This window comes from Micromys minutus (genome assembly GCF_963924665.1).
Source record: "Micromys minutus genome assembly, chromosome: 8".
Classification (NCBI taxonomy): Eukaryota; Metazoa; Chordata; class Mammalia; order Rodentia; family Muridae; genus Micromys; species Micromys minutus.
Window position 1 is genome coordinate 31,600,778 of NC_137977.1, and position 22,152 is coordinate 31,622,929.

Genomic DNA, 22,152 nt, shown 5'->3' on the forward strand with positions numbered 1-22,152 from the left:
CCCTTAACAAAGTATACAGGAGAACAGTTTATCAATGAATATTTGGCTGACAAAAAGGTTAAATAAGCAGCGGGGGTTGGGTGGGGGAAATGTCCTAAGTTCCTGCCTTGCTATTGTCTGAAAGCTGAGGACAGATGGTGTGTAAGCAGGAGTAAGTCCAATGGTGGAGGCAGCTGACTCCTCCCATGTAAACCGTAGGTCCTGAGCTTAGCACGGGAGTTCCCGGAGGCATTCAAATCAGTCAGAATTCACAGGGACCATATGATAAAGAGGTAAAGTAACCAGGAGAGTGCTGAGTGTTCAATGACAGGCCAGGAGTATTGCAGCAGAAACAAGGATGCAGCTCAGGATAAGGCAGAGGCTCTTGATGAAGGAAGTATAATCAGAAAATACAGGGCTGAGAGACTCCTGGCTGATCAATGGATCCCATGTGCTTAGTACTATTTGAGCCTCAGGGCTTCATTTAAAGGCCACTGTACTTCAGGCATTTGTGATAGACTCCAGGCAACCATCTGAGGGACACCCATTTGAATCACCACAGTAGCTTACGCTGTGTGTGGTCTTTTGCAACATCTTTAGAAAATGGTCACTGATGCCTTCTCACTGGAGCTATCTCCAGCCCACTTTGGCGGGCCTGTGATGAAGCCTTTGCTTGCAAATGAGTTTGCCAATGGCTTATAGACACCATCTTTATGCTAGGACTGAGGGGCTGACTGCTCACCTAAGCTCTGGCCCATATGCCCTGCCATGCGGTCACATCCCATCAACTTGGTGACATCCAATGCCTAGTAACACTTGTCTCATTGCAATTAGTCCTCACTTTTTCCCCTGCAGGGAATGTCAGGCCCTTTATGCACACAGTGCTAGCCGTATGAAATGTGGAGAATCGTGGTGAAAGAAAGAGGGAACAGAAGTGGGCAGAAGTCAGTGAGCGTTAGGTGGAGGTCCTGTTGCTTTCACTGATGAGACAGGCCTATGTATCCTCCTTTCTGCAGAAAGCTGAGTACAATGAGTAAAGTCTTACTTAAGAACTTAGAGGGCAGGCAGCTGGCAGTTTGTTCTGGTTCTACACCTAGCCTGATCTGGTCATGTAATATATGGAAAATAGCAAAGCTTCCAGGGTAGTACTAATCAGATACTTAAAATGATTTTTATTGTATATTCTCTGTATTTACATTTCAAATGCTATCCCCTTTCCTCCCACTCTTATTCCCCTCCCCCTCCCATTGCTTCCATGAAGGTGCTCCCTCTCCCAACCATCCACTCCCACCTCAGCACCTCAGCATTCCCCTTACACTGGGAAAATGCACCTACTGGACCAAAGGCCTCTCCTCCCATTGATACTAGACAACGCTTTCCTCTGCTACATATGTAACTGAAGCATGTGTGCTCAATGGTTGGTGTTTTTGTCCATGGGAGATCTGGAGGGGTTGGTTGGTTGATATTGTTGTTCTTCCCATGAAGTTGCAAACCCTTTCAGCTCCTTCAGTCCTTTCTCTAGCTCCTTCATTGGGGTCCTCGTGTTCAGTCCTATGGTTAGCTGTAATCAAACTCATCTGTATTGGTACGGCTCTGGCAGAGTTTCTGAGGAGGCATTCATATCGTGTTCCTGCCAGAAAGCATTTCTTGGCATCAGCAATAGTGTGTGGGTTTGGTGGCTGCATATGGGATGGGTCCCCAGGTGAGGCAGTCTCTGGATAATCTTTTCTTCAGTCCCTGCTCTATTTGTCCCTGTATTTCCTCCTGTGAGTATTTTGTATAAGTGAGTATTTTCCCCTTCTAAGAAGGACTGAGGCATCCACATTCTGGCGTTCCTTCTTTTACCATGATATGGAAGTTAGATTGCAGTTCCCAGCATATCAGAACACCATGACTCTCAGCTTTGAGCCATGTTCAAGGCATCTGTCAATGCCTCTTTTGATGACCAACTTCAAGGAATGTTTCTTCTGAGAACCGGAGCTCTTTTCTCATGCATACAGAGCTCTAGGAGTGGGGTAGTAGCCAGAATTGGCAGATGGGGGAAATATCCCTGAGTACATGGGTGTTTGCTGTTCTGTTTTACACACTATGCCATGTGGTAGTCCACTGGCAGCTGGGAGTCTGAGAAGCAGAAAGGATTCAGAATGTATTTATTCAACATTACAGAAACAGTCATTAGATGTCGGTATAAGTAAAGACAGAGTAATGACCAGGGCCCCGTCTTGTTCCAGGTGTTCAAAGTCCAGTGAAATACAGATAGACAGCTGCAACAAAACATTTAAGGAGTCACTGTGTGTCAAGTCCCCGACTCCATGGTACTAGCATGTCACCTGCTGGGAAGTCTGATGGGCACATGGCCATCCTGACGGTCCCTTGTATTTACAAATGAGTTTACAGTGGGCAAATCATGTTCACTTTCAACTACTTTACTCACATTTATAACTCTGACATTCATAGGTTGTTTTTCATGCTTTATGAATGAAATTTAACTTTACTGAGCAAAGGTATTTCTTGCAGGGCACTGCCATGGTCTGCCTTTGCAGCAGTAAAGTTAAATTTCACATTGTTTTTGTTAAAGGGAGTCTTGGGGCGAGGTTTAGATCCTCCTGTGTCTTGTTAGAGTTATGGCTATGTTGAACTTCCCTCTTTGGACCTTTGCTGCCCATGTGCCTCACACTGATCTCATGTTGGTTCACCCAGGTTTCTAAGTGTGTGTCACATCAGTAGATACTAATAATCACTCAGTTTGATAACGCTTGTCCATCCAGATAGAGAGGACAGAATTCACTTTTTCTTTTTAAATTAATTTTCTGTATATTAATAATCGTTTATCGCTGAAATACTTATGTTTTCTCCCCTAGAATATGTCATTGATTAAACCTTGCTAGTTTATTATTTGCATAAGAAATGCAATTTCTTTGGTGTTTTAAAACTTAGCCAATGGAAGCGAACCTCAGAATTATCATGGTATGTAGGATAGGAAAGTGAGCCTGTGTGTCCCAGATGCACTGTTAGATTTTCAGCTCTGCTAAAGATGGTGTGATAACTGTTCTTGCTGTCTGGGGATTATCTGTGGGTGGATGGGAGGGTGGAAGGGAAAAAGTTGAATTATCTCCTATGAGGCCTACTATGCAGCTGAAGCCTGAGCAGCCTTCAGCAGGCTAGCTGGGGAATCAACTATAGCCAGTTTGACTGCATTCTGTTATGGAGAGACGGGCCTGATTAATGAGAAACATGATGTGATGATGATGACAGCGGTGATGATTGGATGAGAGGTTTGTGAAGAGAGCTCTAGTTTATCAGAGGTGGGTTTTCAGAGGGGGTTTTTCATTTTCATTTGCTTCACCATGCCAAGATTAAATTATAGGCGTGATGCTTGGAGAAGAAACTGCACTCAATTGTTTGTTCATTAAGCAAAGAGACCAACTGTAACAAGTCAAATGTCAAAACTATGCAATTGTTAAAAAATGCTTTTTATTTCTTTCTTTTTTTTTTTCTTTCTTTTTTTTTTTTTTTTTTTTTTTTTTTTTTTTTTTTTTTTGCCAAATATGGTGGTTGGCATCCTTTGCTTTCAGTTGCTGCTGAGGCAAAACATCATGACAAAAAGTACTTAGGGGAGGAAAGGGTTTATTGGGCTTAGATTTTCACATCATAGCCCATCATCAGGGAAGGCAGGGTAGAAACCTGAGACACGAACAAGGAGGTAGGAACTAAAGCAGAGAGCAGAGATGGATGCTGCTTTCTAACTTGCTCTCCATGGCTTGCTCAGCTTGCTTTCTTATATGACCCAAAACTACCTGCCTAGGGGTGGCAAGCCCAAGTGAGCTGAGCCCTGGTATATTAGTCACCAATCAAGACAACGCCCCATAGGTGTGCTCACTGTAGTTTATCAGTGGGTGAAGTTTCTAGTCTGTGCTAAGTTGATGAAAACAAACCAGCACAGCAGTGTACTTTCAGCATTTAGGAGACCCCAGTAGGAACATCTCAAATTTGAAGCTATCCTGGGTTACATAGTTAGATGTTGGCTAAAAGGGAAATACAGTATGTTATATATCAAGAATCATTTTAATTTAGTATTTCCTTTCATGTATATATTAATATAGAGATTCATATGAATTTATTAATAGACATCTGATAAAAAGTAGGCAATGTCTTTAAAAAGTTACCTTGTTTTTTGTCATTTAAAATATTTTGAAAATTTATTTTGACCTTCACAATAATCATTTTGATTTTAAGACAGTTAAAATAGTAGGGTATTAATTTACTTTATGGAACTCTTCATTGCTTTAAAATAAACTTTCCCCTAAGTCTGGTGGCTTTTAAATAGGTTGGCCCCCCATAGATCCTTACGTTGGCATACTTGATCCATGGGGATTGGCACTATCAGGAATTGTGGCCTTGGAGTAGGTGTGGCCTTGTTGGAGGAAGGCTGTCCCTGTGGGAATGGATTTTCAGTTCTCCTCCTATGCTCAGGCTCCACTCAGCGTGGAATCAGTTTCCATCTGGCCGCCTTCGTATCAATGTAGAACTATTGGTTCCTCCAGCATCAAATCTACCTGCCCACTACCACACTTTCTGCTGTAATGATGATGGACTAAATATCTGAAGGTACAGACCTTTTGGGCTGCCAAGCAGGTGTCCGGATGTGGGAAGATGCAGGGACAGCGCTCAGGGGTGGTGAAGCACGGCCTGAGGCATGGGATGGTCAGCCGGAGTTGGCTGGGGATCCCTGGGCCTGCGACAAAGCTAGGGGTCGTCTGGTTTCCAGGTTTTTGGAAACTAGGCATCGCTGGATGCGGAAGAGCTGGGAATGGAGTAGGGGCCGCAGGCAGGATCTAGCCCTGGGCTGTGGGGGAAGAGGAGGGGGGCTCCTGCTGGTCCCAAGGAGGGAGTCCTTGTCTTGTCAGTGGTTGGCTGCAGGTTTGGTTTGGGTTTGGCTGCAGCTAGGAACACAGGGAGGCCTTCTACGGGATATTAGTCATGGCTCTGTAAGCAAAGGACTTCTCTACAGTCTTCGACCACGGGTCCGTATGAAAAGAGATAGTTCATGGTTTTAAGGTGTTTATTGTCATTGCAGAAAGTGGATGAGTAGAACTATATCCCATCTTCTCAGGGTGGGCTTGACATTAAACACCTTTTGCAGGAAGGAGTGTCTTGTAAAGAAAGGCTAATTGGCTAAGCCTCCAGGCCTTTGGGTTCCTCATTATAATGAAGAACTGCCTTGAGCCTCCTCGACCTGTGGTCACATCCTCACCTGTGGAGGAGGGGCTTGGGGCATTGTTGCCCTATGTGACTGATGTCCACGAATCTATGGAGGGCGTTGGCCAGTGACTGCAGCCTGGTTACCTGGAAATTTTTAGGGAAGCACCTACCATTCCTTAGGGTCCCCAGGGCTTCAACCCCTCTCAATCAGGAATCCAAAAGGAGTGCTTTTCATGGTCCCACACAGGCCAGCCCCATATAAGAGTTGCCTTGGTCATGGTGTCTTTTCAGGACAATGAAACACTAAAGGCACCAAATAAGTATAGGTTTAAAATCACTGAGCCCTTAATGACTTTTACTGTCAATTCATCCTGAAAACAAAGCCATGAAGAAGGCTTGATTAGGTACTTCCAGCATTGACAGTTTTGAAGTGTTCTGGGATATTAGCCCTGAAGATGCTGGCTGCCCTTAGCTCTTTTGTTCAGACTCCAGTTTTTTCTGTGGACCTAAAACTTTCCCTGCAGCCTCTGAGGTATGTGATTCACAAAAACAATGATCAGCATAAATGTCTAAGCTGCTGGCTGCTCTTTTTCAAAATGTCTCTGGCCAATATTAGCATTGATTGACTCTTCCTATTACCCGGTTTATAGCTCTGTTGCCAAACAGAGATCTGATTTTGGCCTGTGAAAGATGAGGAAGACAGGATAAAGAAATGTGGGCATCCTTCACATCAGGGCTTTTCAAAAACACATCTCAGGGCATTGTTCCTGGAGGTTCTGGTTCAGTGTCCAGGAGAGAACCCCAGATTTCTTTCTTAAAAGCTTTGACCCGATACTGAGGCTGCAGGTTCATGGACCCAATTGCACAACTCTGGCTTACATGATGCCTAAGGAGACACTTGTAGTGATGAAAAGCTTTATTTCAGAAAGCAGACATGGAAAGACATCGGCCAGTCCAACAGAAGGAGAAATCACGTGTCTCAGTTTGACCCTCATTCTCCTGGATTCAGCACTGAAATTTTCATATTCCTGGAATCCCCTGATTTCCGATAGACTGAAGGGTTGTTCGCCCCATGAGGCTTATAAAACAAGCTTAGGATAGGAGCTTTAAAGTGCTTGAGTATGTGTATTTAGCCCCAAAATATAGACCCAGAGTGCTTTAAGCTATGCCATTGTCACCATAAAGTGACAGATGAAGTATGTAGCTGATGTGTTGGTACGGACAGTCCTTGTCTTCTCCAAATCTCTTCCCTGAAAGTTATGAGAGATAAAGATTTACAAACATGTCTACATATTACAGTGGCCAAGGGAGCTTGCTGTAGAGAGAAATTCTTGGGAGCCAACACCAGAGGTTCAGAATTTTGTAGACAAATTTAGATACCTTTGTGGCAAATAGTCTTTGAAACCAGCAGCTGCTGGTGTCTCTAAGATGACTTTCTGCCTCTTGCTGGAGAGCTATGGCTTGGATCTCTGTCCCCTTTAATCACAGTGTGCTTGTGACTTTATTTCAACAGCATAAAGGGGTTAAGTGACATGGAGACTGGACTTCAGTCTGCTGATCCTGAGTTCTTAGAGCAATGGAGCTCAATCTTGCCTTGTGAAGAACCATTTGTGGAACCACAGCAGACCAGCTATATTAATCAGTTGTAGCAGGGCCTTCTTGAATCTGTTCAGATCAGAGCTACCTGTGGCACAGTTCCAGGAGGAAGGCTTCCAAATCCCAGAAGTCATATTCCCTGAACCCCAGACACTGCCTTACTTCCTTTGGCTTTAGGAGATTCCCTACAGAACAATGTGAGGCTGAAGTACAAGGGCATCCCTTGACTTTGTTGGCAGTCACGATACAGTGACTGTTTTGAATGGCCTTGTTGTCTTTACCTTAAGGAAAAAAAAAAAAAGTAAGCCCCATGTGGCTTATATCTCAGAAAGATAAGGTTATTGATTATCATTTTTCTTGGTGTAATTATTAATGAAAGAAAACATAGATGTCCATCAACAATGCCTTCTCTCTAGACAGCAGGACATGGGCAGTGGTTCTCAACCTGTGGGTTATGACCCCTTTGGGGTCAAATATCAGATATTCCAAATAAAAGATATTTACATTACGATTCATAAAAGTAGCAAAGTTATAGATACAAAGTAGAAAAGAATTACAGTTCCAGCATTAGGAAGGCTGTGCGTCACTGGCATAAGATGATATTCAAGGTGTTATTAATATCTTCTTGATGAACTTTGATCCCAAGCAAGTGAAGTCTGTCCACCTCTAACTTCTCAGTTACTCAGAAATTCAGGCATCCTGACAGGAGTCCAAGGGTAGATGAATACCTGTGAGATGATGAAGTAGCCACTAGGAGAGACAGAAAGAAGAGCATTGAAGGCAACCAGAAAGTGAATGGTAGCTTCTGTCTTGTTCACTCAATAATTTGGGCGTTTTGCTGGGGCATCCTAAGGGATGCTTACCAAACACATTTTTTGACTGGGAGAACATATTTGTATAGGTTCCCAGCATTTCTTTGGCTATATGTTCAAGGATGAAGCTCAACACAAATGCAGTGTGACCCATGACTGGCCTTTCCTTGTCTGCTAGCACAACAAACAGCATTCTCTCCAGGCATTTGCAGGACCAGTTCCAACAACTCTGCTTTCATCCTCTGCTACAAGCGTTTTCCTTTGACTGTCTCCTCACATGGGATGGGGTAAACTCATTGCCTTGGGAGAAGTTGGGCACCAATGTGTCTGTCCTATATGATTATACAATCATTAATGTCCCCCGGCATGTTTTTCCTTTCCTTATGCAGTGGGAAAACAACTTATAGTGTGGACATCTCACAGAAGCTAGCTGTTCTTAAATGCCAGTGGCCTCCAGTGGTTATCAAATTCATTGACAAAACCCCAACATGACAGTAGAAATTGTAATAGAAAATAGTTAAAAATCTACTTAACATACAGGAAATTTTCTTATTCAGTGCTTAATTTTTCTGGAACGTTCACTTGCCCTAGCTTATCAAAAACATCTTCATTTTTTTTAATTTTCCAAGTATATAGGTAACAAAGGTAATCCTCACTTTTAGAGTAGGAGAAGAGGTGACAGTGTACATTGTCAAGCTGTTGTCTTTCCTGTGGCTCAGATGGATTTCCCTATGGAGGAGTGAGGTCACTGATGGTGGTGATGACAGGGTGTCAGTTTGCTGTGGCATTATTTCCCCCCTCCGTTCACTTCCATTGTGGCATTCTTAAATGCAAACATGGGAAGCATTTATCATTCAGAACAAGATAGGATGGTTTGCAGAGTGCTTCAGATCCTTGTTTCTTTCCCATGGGAAACATGGAAGCAAAGCTCTAACCTGTGCTGCCACTGTTTCATGGTGACAGTGATTAGGTTCAGCTTATTAAACTTTCATGAGGGTTAGGCTCACACATAATGATCACCAAGTCCAAATCCATATTCTCTGTGAGAATGGATTCTCACCAGACCAAATGGTAAGTCTTTGGACCTGGCTACTACTTTTTTGGTCGAAGGCATGTACTACTTACAGACATATAAATATGTTGTTTTATGTCAGACTTTTTCCTTTGTTAGGGAAAGACACCCACATCCATTCAAAAACAAAACAAAACAAACAAACAAAAAAAGAGGTGGCTGGTTAGTTTAGTACAAAGGCCACAGGTAAGAACATCAGCATTTAAATAGTGCTTCCAGAAAGAGCTCCCTTGCTCTGCTTTCTCTGGTTCAGACCATTTGCTCATAATGACTTAGTTCTCAGCAGTGTTGGGGTCTGTGGTCCTATGACAAAGACCAGCAGAGCCAAGCTTTCAGCAATGTTTTAAACAGAACGCTGGTGCAGAGTTTAAAAGGGCAGCTCCAGAAACAGTGGCCATGTTCAGATTTCAGAGGAATTTGAGAGTGATTTCATAAGCTAAAGACAAGATGCCAATTCTGTTTAAAAGGAGAATAATGACAAGATGACAATAACCAAGCACACACTGTCATATGAGGTGGGAAAAGCAGACACAGACTCCTAACTCAAAGATCAACATTCAGAACTCCTGTGTTCAGGGAGATAATCTCACTTAATAATAGACAATCTTAGAGTCTTAATAATTGATAGCATTAATCTTAATAATAAAGATAATCTTAACTGAACACAAAGACACCAATGTATAAACTGAAGGACAATTTATTATTTTAGAAAGAGAGCATATAAACAACCCTAAAGGTCAGTGCAACAGAGCAATACACCCCCCACCCAAGGCAAAGTGTGAGGAGATCAGATCAGAAGAAATCTGATAAATGAAAATAAATTAAAACAAAAGTAGATAGTGTCATGATCTACAGAAGACTCTGCCACAGGCTCCACACCTGGGCTTTCTGGGCCAGAGCAACATTGGTTTATGTATGACCTCAAAATGCATGGCTTAGGCTTCCATTTTCATAATGGCTGTGCGTCTGTCACAAGAGTGTCTTTTGAGCTAACTAAACTGCTGTTCACACAACCGTTACTCTTACAGAATGTAAGTGGTAAGGGCTCTCCTTACATTCTTCCACACTCTGCCTTTGGACTTTCATCACAGTTTTCAATTTAGGGTGTCATCAGATTCACCGTAAGCATAAACATTTGACTGGCGGGAACAAATGTATTTGGACTATTATGAAGGAATGGAAACGTGTGTTGAATATTTAAGGGATTAAACAAAGCTGTCTATATTCATGAAGATATGGTTTTGTTTCCGTGTGTCTATCCACCCATTCCCACCTATCTAACTAGCGTTCTACCTATAATGTAAATGGAACCTCATTTTTTATAAATACAAAGTGCTGGGTTTCACTGACGTTTTCATTCATATGTATGATTATAGTTCACTTTTAATTGTCCATTCCTGCCCCCTAATCTTGTTTCCGGTCTCTATACTCTTCTCAAATAATTCCTCTTGCTACTTTCATTCCAAATACATTCCATTGCCCTCCTCTGCTGTCCCTTCCATTAGACCACTTCCAACCATTTTATACTTTCAGGTTCATTTTTATTTACACGCCCTACACTTGTACACATGCTAGCTTACAAATATTATAGAAATCACACAATATTTGTTTTTTTTGTGTCTGAATTATTTCACTTAATATGATTTATAGTTCACATTCATTTTCCTGAGATTTTTATAGTTTATTTGACTTTACAGATGAATAAAATTCCATTTTGCACATGGACCACATTTCCTTTACCCATTTATTTGATGATACCTAGGCTGGTTCCATACCTTGGCTATTGTGAAAAATGCTGTGATTAGCGTGGATGTGCAGGTATCTCTGTAGTGTCTTGATTTAAATCCTTAGGTATAACCAGGATTCAGACAGACACAGTGAGAGCTCTGTTCTTGGTGTTTGACAACTCACTCTTTCTGCAGGAGTGGCTGCACCAGTTTACATCCTCACTTGGTGTGGAAAGGTATTATTTTCCCCCTCGGCCTTTGCTAGGATTTGTTGTGACTTTATTTCTTTTTCATTACAAATATTTTATTAAACCTTGGCAAGTTTCATGCATTGTATTTTAATTAGCCTCACCTTCCCAACTTCTCTTGATGATAGTCAAGAGATGGGGTCTTAAGCATTTCCCCAATGGCTAAGATAGTGAACATTTATTCAAATATCTATTAATAATTTCTATTCTTTCTTTGAGAGATGCCTTTTTTATTAAAAGAATGACTTTGGTGTTTAATTCTTGGAGTTCTTTGTAGATTCTAGTTATGCATCTCATGTAGGACATATACTTACTGAAAATTTGTCTCAGTTCTCTAGTTCTCTTCAATCCCCTCTCCCTTGTCCCTCTGCTGTGAAGAATCTTTCATTTCGTATAATTACATTTATCCATTATTGGGATTTTTTTTCCCTGTGCTATTAGAAATCTTTTCAAATGTCCTAGTCTGAACTTATATCTTAAAGTGTCTTGCAAGCTTTTCTCCAGAAGTTTCTGAGTTCTAGATGTTCCATTAATGTCTTACGTTGGTTTTGAATTGATTGATGTTCATTATCGGAGATAGTGATGCCTCATATTTTATGTGTGGACACCTCGTTTTGCCAGCACTGGTTGTTCAGGAGGCTACACTTCATTAATGCATGTTTCTGACAACATAGTCACAGATGAAGTGTCTACAGCCTTGTGATTTTTATTTCTAGGTCTCCTATTACATTGAATTCTGTGTCTGCTCTGCTCCTATGTCTCTGTGGCTATGCAGAATTTGAGACCGGGTATTGTGAGGCTCCCAGCATTGCTTTTTCTCTTTGAGATTTCTTTAGATCTTTGGAGACTCTTCTGCATGTGCATGCCTTTTGGAATAGATTCTCTATTCCAAATAGAGTTCTGTGCAAAAACTCAATGGAATTTACATGGAAATTGCATTGAATCTGCAGATTGCTTTAACAGTGCAAGTAACATAGTACCAACTCTGCCAATGCATTAGCATAGGAGGTCTCAACTTTTTCTCCCATGTTCTTTGGTTACTTTCTTTGGTGTTTTCAATTTCCCCGTAGAAGTCATTTTTCTCCTAGTTTAGTTTTATATTTCCTAGTTCCTAGTTTCTTTTCTCTTCTTTCATTAAACAATTCATTGCAAATGGAACTGATTTTTATTTTTCTGATTTCTTTCCTAGCAAGGCTGTTACTAATGTATAGAAGGGCTGCTGAATTTTTGCATGTTGATTTTGGACCTTGGCACTTTTCTGAAAGTGTGAATGAGATATGAACTTCCTGTTAGCCTTCAGGGCTGTTTAAGCTTAAAATATACCATTTGCAAATAAGGCTCTTCTGTCTTCTTCATTCCCCACTTTAATTTGTTCTATTCCTTTCTCTTGTTGCTCTAGTGGAGATTTCGGGCTCTGTATTGAGTAGAAGTGAAGAGCCTGGGCCTGCTTACTTCTTTCTCTAGCTTAGGGAAAACACCTTCCAGTTTGCTCCCATTTAGTGTACCATTGGTGCTTATTCAGGGATTCTCCTGCGTCTGCTCTCAAGGACTGCTGGTTTTCTGTGGGGCGTAATGGATTGCATCCTTCATTCACTCATTCTTGTGAGTTTCATTTTCTGTTGTTGTAATGGAGACCATCTTCCTTTAACTTACTTTATGGAACTGGAATACATTTCCTGACTCTGAGAGGTGCTGAGGAGAGCTCTAATGTTATTTTCTTGTGTTTGTCTTCATGTGAGAGCTATCCTATTTCCTTTTACAGTCTTACAGTCTTTATGGCTTTTTTTTTTTTTTTTTTTTGGTTCTCTTTTGACCTAATTGTAATCTGTTTTTGCAGAGGTTATTCTCTGCTTATATATATATTTGGGATTCTACATAGATTCTGTGTTTTTCTGTCTGCTTCTGTCTAGATTTAGAAATACTTTCTAGAGTTCTTGTATGTGTGGTCCTTTTATGTTTTTACACGTTTGTGGGTATACAGGTAGGGGGCATGTGTGTGCATGTGAGTGCATACATGTAGAGGCTGGAGGGCAGGGTCAGGTATCATTTTCAGGAATGCCAACCACCTCTTTTGATACAGGACTTCTTATTGGCTCACCATTTTGGCTAAACAGGCTGTCAGTGAGCCTGGGCATCTACTTGTCTGTGTGTTCTAATAGCTAAGATTACACGTTGTGCATTTTCTCTTGGGTTCTGAGGATTAAGGTTCCTCATGTTTGCAAGGCAAGTAAGTGCCTTACTGAGGGAGTCATCCCCAGTTCTTTCTTCTCCATACCTTTTAAAGTAGTTTCTGCTCACCTTTAACCTCCATCCCTGGTATTCTTTTCTCTGCTTGGTCAAGTCTATTGATGTTATTTTCCAATATGTTTTTCTAAATTTAATTAAGTTATTTTTTTTTTATTTTCAACATCTGTTTTCACTTTTTTTTCAGAATTTTAATTTCGTTGCTTTTGTTCCTTCTGAGTTACTATTTTATTCATATTGCTGACTTTCTCAATTGCTTTAAAATTTTTTCTTCTAGGATACTGACTTTTTGCACATCTTGGATTGGATCCATAGCTTGTTTGTATCATCTTGCAGTCATTATCATTTTACTGGGAAACTGTTGTAACTTTCTTTTAGCATTTAATGTATTTCATTATCTCCAAATTTAGTAGTTTAGGAAACTTGATCATCTGGGTGAGTTACCCTCTCACTTTCTCCTCTTGGGCTTCTGTGATTCCACCTCTACATCTGTTGATTTGAAAATCTCCTTCAATAGTATTAGGTACTCTAAACATCTTTATTTCCAGTTTGTACAGCTTAATGACCAGGGATCATTGATCATACTCATTTTGTATGACTTTTTCACATGTGGAAGCATCATGTATTAGAGTTCTCAAGAGAAACAGACCTGAAGTGGAAGTTTCTAGTTGAGTCATGTGATGCAGACTCATGTGATGTTTGTGGAGGCAAGACCCGTGAGAGGCCCTGAGACGTTTAGGGAGAGTATAAATAGGACTCAAAGGACAGTGACAGGAAGCTTGCATAACCAGCCTTACAAGGCTTCCTTGGTCTTGTGTCTTTGCTGATCTTCACATCCTTGAGAGAGGCACAGCAAGGAACTTCCCCTAGGGTCTCAGCTGATTCTAGTTGACTACGCATGCCAATTTGGTGAGGGCACGGCTGTTTCTGCTGGATCATGATACTGCTGCTGACGCATGTTTGGTATCCTGACTCTATGGAACTGGAGTGCTGGTGTCTTGACAAATGGAGATTGGAATTACCCCCAAAATTTCTTTGAAGCAGGTCTACATCCCTTGGTTCTATCAACCATCATTTTGTCACTACTTTTGGACAGTGAGCTAGAAGGCAGTGGAAGTGTTTAAAAACCCTTATTTTTTAATCCTCCAACGCCTGATTATGTTTTTCTCTTCCCCTTCCTGTTGTCTTTCCCACCCAGATCCCTCCCACTCTCCCCCTCTTTTGATTGCCTTCTTTTACCTTCCAAATGGGATTGAGGTATCCTCATTTAGACCTTAAGCACCCTTAATAAAAATAGATTTAAAAAAAAAATCTAAGCTTACCAAGGGATGAATACACACACGCATGGATGCACACACACATTATTAGTTCAGCTTTAAAACATTAACAACAGCAGGTTCACAATTGAGAGGTTAGAACACAGATACTAGAGGCTGAACAATTTAGCAGTCCCAATCAGGTAGCAGACAGAATACTAAGATGGTTTCAGAGAGCCTCAGGTGCCTTAGTCTAGAATGAAAGCTCACAAGTGCTGAACCTGACATCAGTGTAGGAACCGTTATAATAATTTTTATCTTATCTTCATCGTCATCTTGATCAACAGCAGCAGTCCAAGCAGCAGCAGCAGCAACAATAGCTACAGTGTAAATCAACCCAGGGGCAATAGGGAAGACCAACTAGCAAAAGGTAGACGCAAAGGTCTTCTGCTATGCCCTCTGTAGTCTGGGCTTGTTGTCCGGGCTTGTTGCAAGAAGGTGCCACCCATATCTGAGTGTGCTTCTTCTATATCAGTCGAGACAATCAGGGCACTTCTTCAGGAGAGGTTCTCTACTCAAGTTGTTTTAATTGGTGACAAATTAACATCAAAATCAATCATAGGAAAGAAGACATTATATTTTTGTAATTGTGTGAGAAGAGGATACTAGTGATGAAAGGCAGTCCTTGAGCATGCTGGCAAGTGAGCTCCCAGAGAGGTACATTGCCCTGGGATTTGTAGTAAAAGTAGAACAAAGTATTGTCACAATGTATTCTAACAAAAAGACACTCTTAAAAAGATTACAGTGTCAGGCTTTGGAGCCTCCCCTAGGGATGGATCCCTAGTTAGGCTGGTTACTGGACTACCATTCCCTCAGTCTCTTCTCCATTTTTGTTTTTGCTGTTCTTTTAGAAAGGTATAATTTTGGGTCAGAGTTTTTGACTGTGAAATGGCAACCCCAGAGAGTGGGGGAGGGCCAGCAGAGGGTGGGACATCCTCTTGGAGACTTGGGGAAGGAGAAATAGGATAAAGAGCTGTGGGAGGGCAGACCTGAAGGGTTCAAGGACTGGACTGTAAAAAATAAAAGTAATACAAAATCAAAAATGAAAACAAACAACAAACAAGAGAGACTATAGGCATGTTTCAACAAGTGGATATTGTAACAAAATTGCAGAGATCTTGTTTAATTATTAATGGATTGGTAAGGTACTTTAATTTCTTATTAATTGAAACATACTACAAAATTTAGTTTTGTAAATAAAAATATATCTTCAAATATTCTTGCAAATTAAATCTTCTACAGTAGTTACACTTCATCTCAGTAGTCAATAATCCACAGAAGCCAACTACTTAAGAAGTTTTTAATATTAAAGATTTCTTCCATTTTAATTAATCATGTTGGGCAAAAACTCAATTTTGAGTTTATAAAATATAGGTATATATTTACCAGAAAGTGTAAGGCTACACATGGTCTGCAGGTCCTTCACAGACTTTTTAATTTAACACTTGGAGTCAATTTGTCTCTGTTTTTCCTCTCGTCATTATATTCAATTTGAAATCTGTATATAGAATGTTTTATACAGCTGCCATGAGGGATGGCCCCGACTGATGTGCAGGCTTTCCTTGTGTGCTGGCACACACTTCCCCTAGTGGGCACATCTTGCTTGCAGGTTGGTATTGTGGCTGATAGGATTCACATCTGCACAGGGCTGTGACTTTTCTGACCCAGCAGCCTGTTTGAGCTGTCACAGCACTATGTACTTATGACACCATATACACTAGCAACAGGAAGGGAACTTGAACAGTCTGGCTTGAATTTTCTATGTCGTGAAAGCAAGTTGTAACATCAGGACTTGCTCCATTGCCTGCTATTGAATACACAAACAGTTCACAGTGAATATTGTTCATTAATAGTAGAATTTTTGTCTGGTTACTCATGAATAAGGTACTTTTTATTAAAATTATTATTTTTGCCTGTTTAACCCAAGGCTGTTGTAATAATTTCTCCAATGTCTGAACCGAAGTTGTCATATTTTTTATCTTGTTTTGTGACCTTTACCACCATGGACTCAACTAAAATAGTCCCATCAATTGAGCCCAGAAACAAAGGGAGGCACAAAGCATTGGGCCCAAAATGAATTTATGGGTTGTCTTTGCTTGATTGGATTTCTATAATTCACATTCCAAATTTCCTTACCATCAATTATCTTCTGAAGTGACTATTATATCAGCATATTCATCTTCTAAACAGTTGCTCTGAATTTCACTTTTTTTTTTTTTACTTTTTCCAACGTATTATTTTTATTGATTATTTAGGAATTTCACATTGTGTATCCATACCACACTTCCCAGTCTTCTCAGGCCCATCCCCTAACCCTTGTGACCAGCCCAGCTTCTCTCCAGACCGCCCCCCTCCAAAAAAAAAGAAAGAAAGAAAAAGAAGAAACAAACAAACAAACAAACAAGCAAGTACAATTTCCATCGTCAATGCTCACTGAGCAGGGTGAAACTCCCTGTGGGCAGCCCCTTAAAGAAAACTGAGATTTTCCTCATTACAATCCTGCCAGAAGCTATCAATTTTGGTGAGCATCCTTATCACAATTTTTAAGAGTTCTCTTACACACATAATATATATACATATATATATATGTGTATGTGTGTATATATATATATATATGAAAGTTTATAAATTAGTATCTTTCCATATAGTTTTTCACTTTTCACACAGACTTAGTATTAATTTTCTCCTTTCTACCTGTTTTCTTACCCTCCTATCACCTCTCCACTTAATATCCCCGAGTATTCCCCTTTCCGACTTTGTATGGCCTATGCTCTACCATTCTGTCTTTAAAACTTTCTGCTTGGCCCTAGTGCCCCCTTTCTACCTTCTCCAGGTAGGACTTAGAGAAATCGAATTGCTTTTGATCTAGATGCTTCTTTCCTGCTTGTTAGTTTTCACAATATTGATAGGTGTGATGCAGGTTATGAAGAACAGTCACTAACAGTCTAAACCAATGGGGAAGCCTGTGAGCTATAGCAATGTGTAGCCAGGCACATTGTGCTTATGGGTTCAACAGTGGATGAAAGACATAGGTGTAACCAGCTGCCTTCAGATCCGATTTAAGGCTGAACCCACAGGATGAAACATGCCCTCTGCTGCAAATCTCTGATTGAGAACTTCAAAGACCTTAGTGGTGAATGAACTTTTCTTATTTTGCTAACTGCCTTCCAAACACTTATCTCTTCGTCCATAGACTATCTCAGTTCTTAGTCCCCACAAGGCTCTTACACAGCGGTGACAGTTACTCCAGAGAAGCACAGCTGGTCAAGCTGCAGAGGACCAATGTCTGTGGGATGTTTAACCATAATTGAGATAACTGCATTATAGAACTCACCTGCATCAGGGAACATTGCAAAACAGGAAAAAAAAAAAAAAAGATTGCATGAGCCACAGGTACAAGAAAAAACTAGTCTCTTCTGGACATCACGGAACCACCGCCTACACAAAGCAACAGCAGGTATCGTTACTGGACAAGATTAATCTGGTCAGCATTCTGGGATGGGGTGAGGACCTATCAAGAGTTAGTGGGTGCTGGGTGAGGAAAAAAGAGGGTGTTTTTGGTTTTTGGTTGTTTGTCTTTTGTGTTTTGGAAGGATAGGGACCCTGTGAGGTTTACCATGCTCAGCTCCACACTCTTATGTGTATAAACAGCATACATGGGACTCAGAGGGTTACAAAAACAAAAACAGGAAGGCATGAGTTTGGGAGGGGTCTTGAAGGATCTTGGAGGTGTTGGAGGAGTATGAGGAATGGATGTGATTGAAATACATAGTACACAAATATGAAATTCTCACAGAACAAATTTAAATGGTTTAAAAACTAATAGCAAAACAGCATGCCTTCGCTTTTGCAGTTGAAAGCACAAACAAGATGCCAGGAAGAACCCTGGGAAGGATGGGTGGGTGACCGTCTGAAGTGGGCGTGGCTGCCTTCAGTTGTGAAGAGGACCAATCTCCCGATTTACAATCCATAGTTTTAGGGACCCTGGCACTGCCCACTCTCGTACTTTGAGACCCCGGTGATGGGGCATGCTTCCTTTGAAGAATTAGCTAATTGACAGGATGGTTCTGTGTAAGAGAAAATTAACTCTGAAGTTGTTCAGATGTCCAGAGAAATTAGCGTTCTCAAAAGAGCCCGAGGACACTCGACATTAAAAATAACACGGCGACAGTGTAATGATGGAAAGAAGGAAGCCAGGCACTTTTAAGTCTTCTCAGAGGAGACAGTCTGAAAATTAAATGAGACCCAAAGGAGGTTGTTTAAATATGCAACATTACTTTACCCTTGAAAACAAATTGAAATTCTTCAACTGTATTTCTTATAAAATGTACCAGTATGCATCCGGCTAAGTCAAGAGATGATAAAGTCCAGGCCCCTCCATCCTTGTCATCGTCTTACTTCCTATCTCTGTGATGGCTCACAGTGCTAGGTCTGTGGATAACGTGGCCAGCGGACCAGGTGATGTATAAGATTTGCATGTCCAACGAGTGATGACTTAAAGGACCCTAGCCAGGTACAGTGGACGTGTCTAAGTCCTAGCTACTGAAGTGCTCAAGTTGAAGCATTACTTGAGTCCACGTGGGCAATAAAACTTGGCCAAGTCTAAAAGAAACCTGAAAAGAAAATCAGGAGGTAGAATAGAGATTAGAGATGGGAGAAATGTGTTTTTCAAATCTAAATTCTTTTCTGCCCTCTCCTCATTTTGTTAATAACTTTATCTCATGGCTAATGAGATAGAGTTCAAAGATTTTAACTAAGCAAAACAACAACAATAAAACCCAAAGTATCTGATAAATTAAGGCAAATATTTTATGAGCTTTTTGAATGTTTTGCACCCATTTATTAAAAAAATATTTATTCTATATATATGGGTACACTGCAGATGCGTTCAGAGGGTATCAGATCACATTAAAGATGGTTGTGAGCCACCATGTGGTTTCTGTGAACTCAGAACCTCTACAAGAGCAGTCAATGCTCTTAACCGTTAGTCTGTCTCTCCAGCCTCGAGAATTTTATACAATGTGTTTTTATCATTTTATCCTTCTCCCCAAATTCTTCCCAGATCCTCTATCTCTGTTCTACCTACTCAAATTTCTGTCTTAAAGAAATTAAAACAAATTCATGCTGCTCATATGTCCATGGATATATGGTCTTCCACTGAATCATGGCTGACTTACTAGTGACTACACCTTTAGAAAAGATTGACTCCCCTACTCAGCAGCTAATATTTCCAATGGCTTTTTGGCTACATGTGGGACTTGGTGCCCAATTCCAATTTCCCTTGCTAGAGTTCGATCTGGCATGGATAGGAACAAATATTATGCATGCCATCTCAACTACAGTGAGTTTATCTGAATAGCTGCCCTGATGTGTGTCCAGAAGACAAAGTTTCCTTGTGGTCATCCACTGCCTCTGGCTTTATTTCACTCTTTCTGCCACCTCTTCTGCAATGAACGCTGATACTTGAGAGAGAGTCACAGTGCATTTGTTCTATTTATGGTTGAGCATTCTGCAATGCCTTATTCTCTGTATTGTGACAAGTTTTGGCTTTCTTTGTCAATCATTATCTACTGTAAATAAATTCTCTTTTGATCCATTAGTAGTTAGTTTAATGTTATTTACATGTAGTATTGGAATACTAGTAGAATCTCCAGAGAGCCTATGATTTGTCTATTCATATAGTTCTGAACCAACTATGGTATCAGGTATTGAATACACCCCATGGAACAGAACTTAAATTAAATCAGAAAGTGGTTGATTACTCCCATGATACTGCTATTATTGCATTGATGAGTATGTCTTTCCAAAGCAGTTGTTACTGTAGCTCTTAGGGTTCATGGCCAAAAATGACTGATGATTGTTTTATCATTCAGCACCTGCCTAGATCCATTCTAGCCTGTAAGGGTGAAACCCATTGGCCCTCAGTTAAATGTCATCCTGTTCTATAATTTGCATATATAATATCCTCATCGATACAGTCCTGCTCTTGAGTTCTTTTTTTTTTTTTTTTTTTGAATGTACATCTGAATGTTTAATAGTGTCACAAGCACATGCTAAACAAAGCAAGAACTCTGCCTCACTTGATGAAAACATTTCCTCCGACTGAGGGAGATAATACACCAACATCAACAGTTTTTCATGCAATTCCACTAGCCACACAAGCTGATTCTTTTTTTTTTAAATGACTTTATTTTACAAAACAAAGATAAATGTACAGATTTTAAACATTTTTTGCTTAAAATTATACATTTTTGTCAGTACTGTTTTTTCAGATATTAAAATAATTTTTACATACAACTCTGTAAATATATATTTTTAGTCAGTACTTGATTTTTTCAAGGGCTTGACAGTATGCATTGAAAACCTAATAGTTACAATGAGTGTAAAGTACATGCAAAACAAAACGCAACATGGAAATAGTCAAAGTCTTCTTGTTTTGTAAATATATTTTTTTTTTGTTTTCTTTATTTCTTGGACTTCATACAGTCTGTGAGTTGTTTCTGGGGTAGTGCAAGCCTCTGGGGTTAGCATCCCAATATCAGTGACTGCATATTATGTCTGTTCTTTTGTGACTGGGTTATCTCACTCAGGATGATATTCTCTAGATGCAGCCATTTTCTTAAGAATTTGGTTAAGTCATAGTTTCTGGTGGCTGAGTAGTATTCCATTGTGTAAATGTACCACAATTTTTGTATCCATTCATCTTCTGAAGAACATCTGGGTTCTTTCCAGCTTCTGGCTATTATAAATAGAGCTGCTATGAACATTGTGGTGCATATATCTTTGTTGTGTACTAAAGTGTCTCTGGGGTATATGCCCAGAAGTGGAATAGCTGGGTCTTCAGGTAGTACTATATCCAATTTTCTGAGGTATCGCCAGACTGATTTCCAGAGTGGTTGTATTAGTTTGCAACCCCACCAACAGTGGAGAAGTGTTCCTCTTTCTCCGCAGCCTCGCCAGCATCTGCTGTCATCTGAGTTTTGGATCTTGGCCATTCTGACTGGTGTGAGGTGGAATCTCAGGGTTGTTTTGATTTGCATTTCCCTGATGGCTAAGGATGTGGAGCACTTCCTCAGATGTTTCTCGGCCATTCGGTGTTCCTCAACTGAGAATGTTTTGTTTAGTTCTGTACCCCATTTTTTAATAGGGTTATTTGATTCTCTGGTGTCTAGCTTTTTGAGTTCCTTGTATACCTTGGATATTAGGCCTCTATCTGATGTGGTGTTGGTAAAGATCTTTTCCCATTCTGTTGGTTGCCTTTTTGTTTAACATATATGCTCCAAAATGGTGCTCTTGAGTTCTTAAGCTGAACAAATAGCCTATAAAGTCTGTGGGTCCATGAGACTTCTCTAGCCTACAACTCCAAAAGAAAGAGGCCATTCCTAGCTCTGGCTTTTTAAGTTTGTTAGTGTTTGGTGATGTCATGGGAGTATTGTTGTCTCATATATGTGCATGTGTAGTATATACACATTTCTTGATCTAAAATACATAAGTATATGTATGTATAATAGTAAATATACTGTATACATCAGTGAAAGCATGATTGAATTATTCAACATTTTTATAACTTTGTTGTATTTTTACATTAGCTTACAGCATAAATTTCCATGTGAGATCTTCCTAGATATTCCATTTTCTGGTTCTCCCCTTTTCCATATCTTTCAATCCTCTTCCCTTCTCTATTTTGTTCTTTGAGCTCCAAGTTTCTCCCCTTCTATTTGGTTCTATTCTCTTCCCCTCTCCCTTACTTAATGTTTACCTTTTTCCATCAGTGCGTCTCTAGTATCCTGGCTTGTACACAGATCTCCTCCCACCTGGATGCTCATATTTAGAAATTAGATGCTAAGATCTACATAAGAAAGGGAAAAAACAAGGTCTGATTTTTTTTTTCTGAGCCTGGGGTTAGCTTGCTCAATGTAATGTTTTCCAGTGCATCAATTTCCTTAAAATTTTCAT

At 40.3% G+C, this 22,152-nt stretch overlaps 1 protein-coding gene and 1 pseudogene across 2 annotated transcripts in view; one reads left to right on the forward strand and one right to left on the reverse strand.

The window, feature by feature from the left end:
- Positions 1-22,152, reverse strand: part of LOC308423374 — a 223,387-nt pseudogene that overhangs the window by 195,929 nt on the left and 5,306 nt on the right. The window lies entirely within an intron of this gene.
- The window catches only part of LOC308423708 (uncharacterized protein), a gene marked incomplete at its 5' end in the record, with an annotated part of 32,641 nt that overhangs the window by 10,439 nt on the left and 50 nt on the right, over positions 1-22,152 (forward strand). The gene's annotated exons all lie outside the window — the stretch shown is intronic.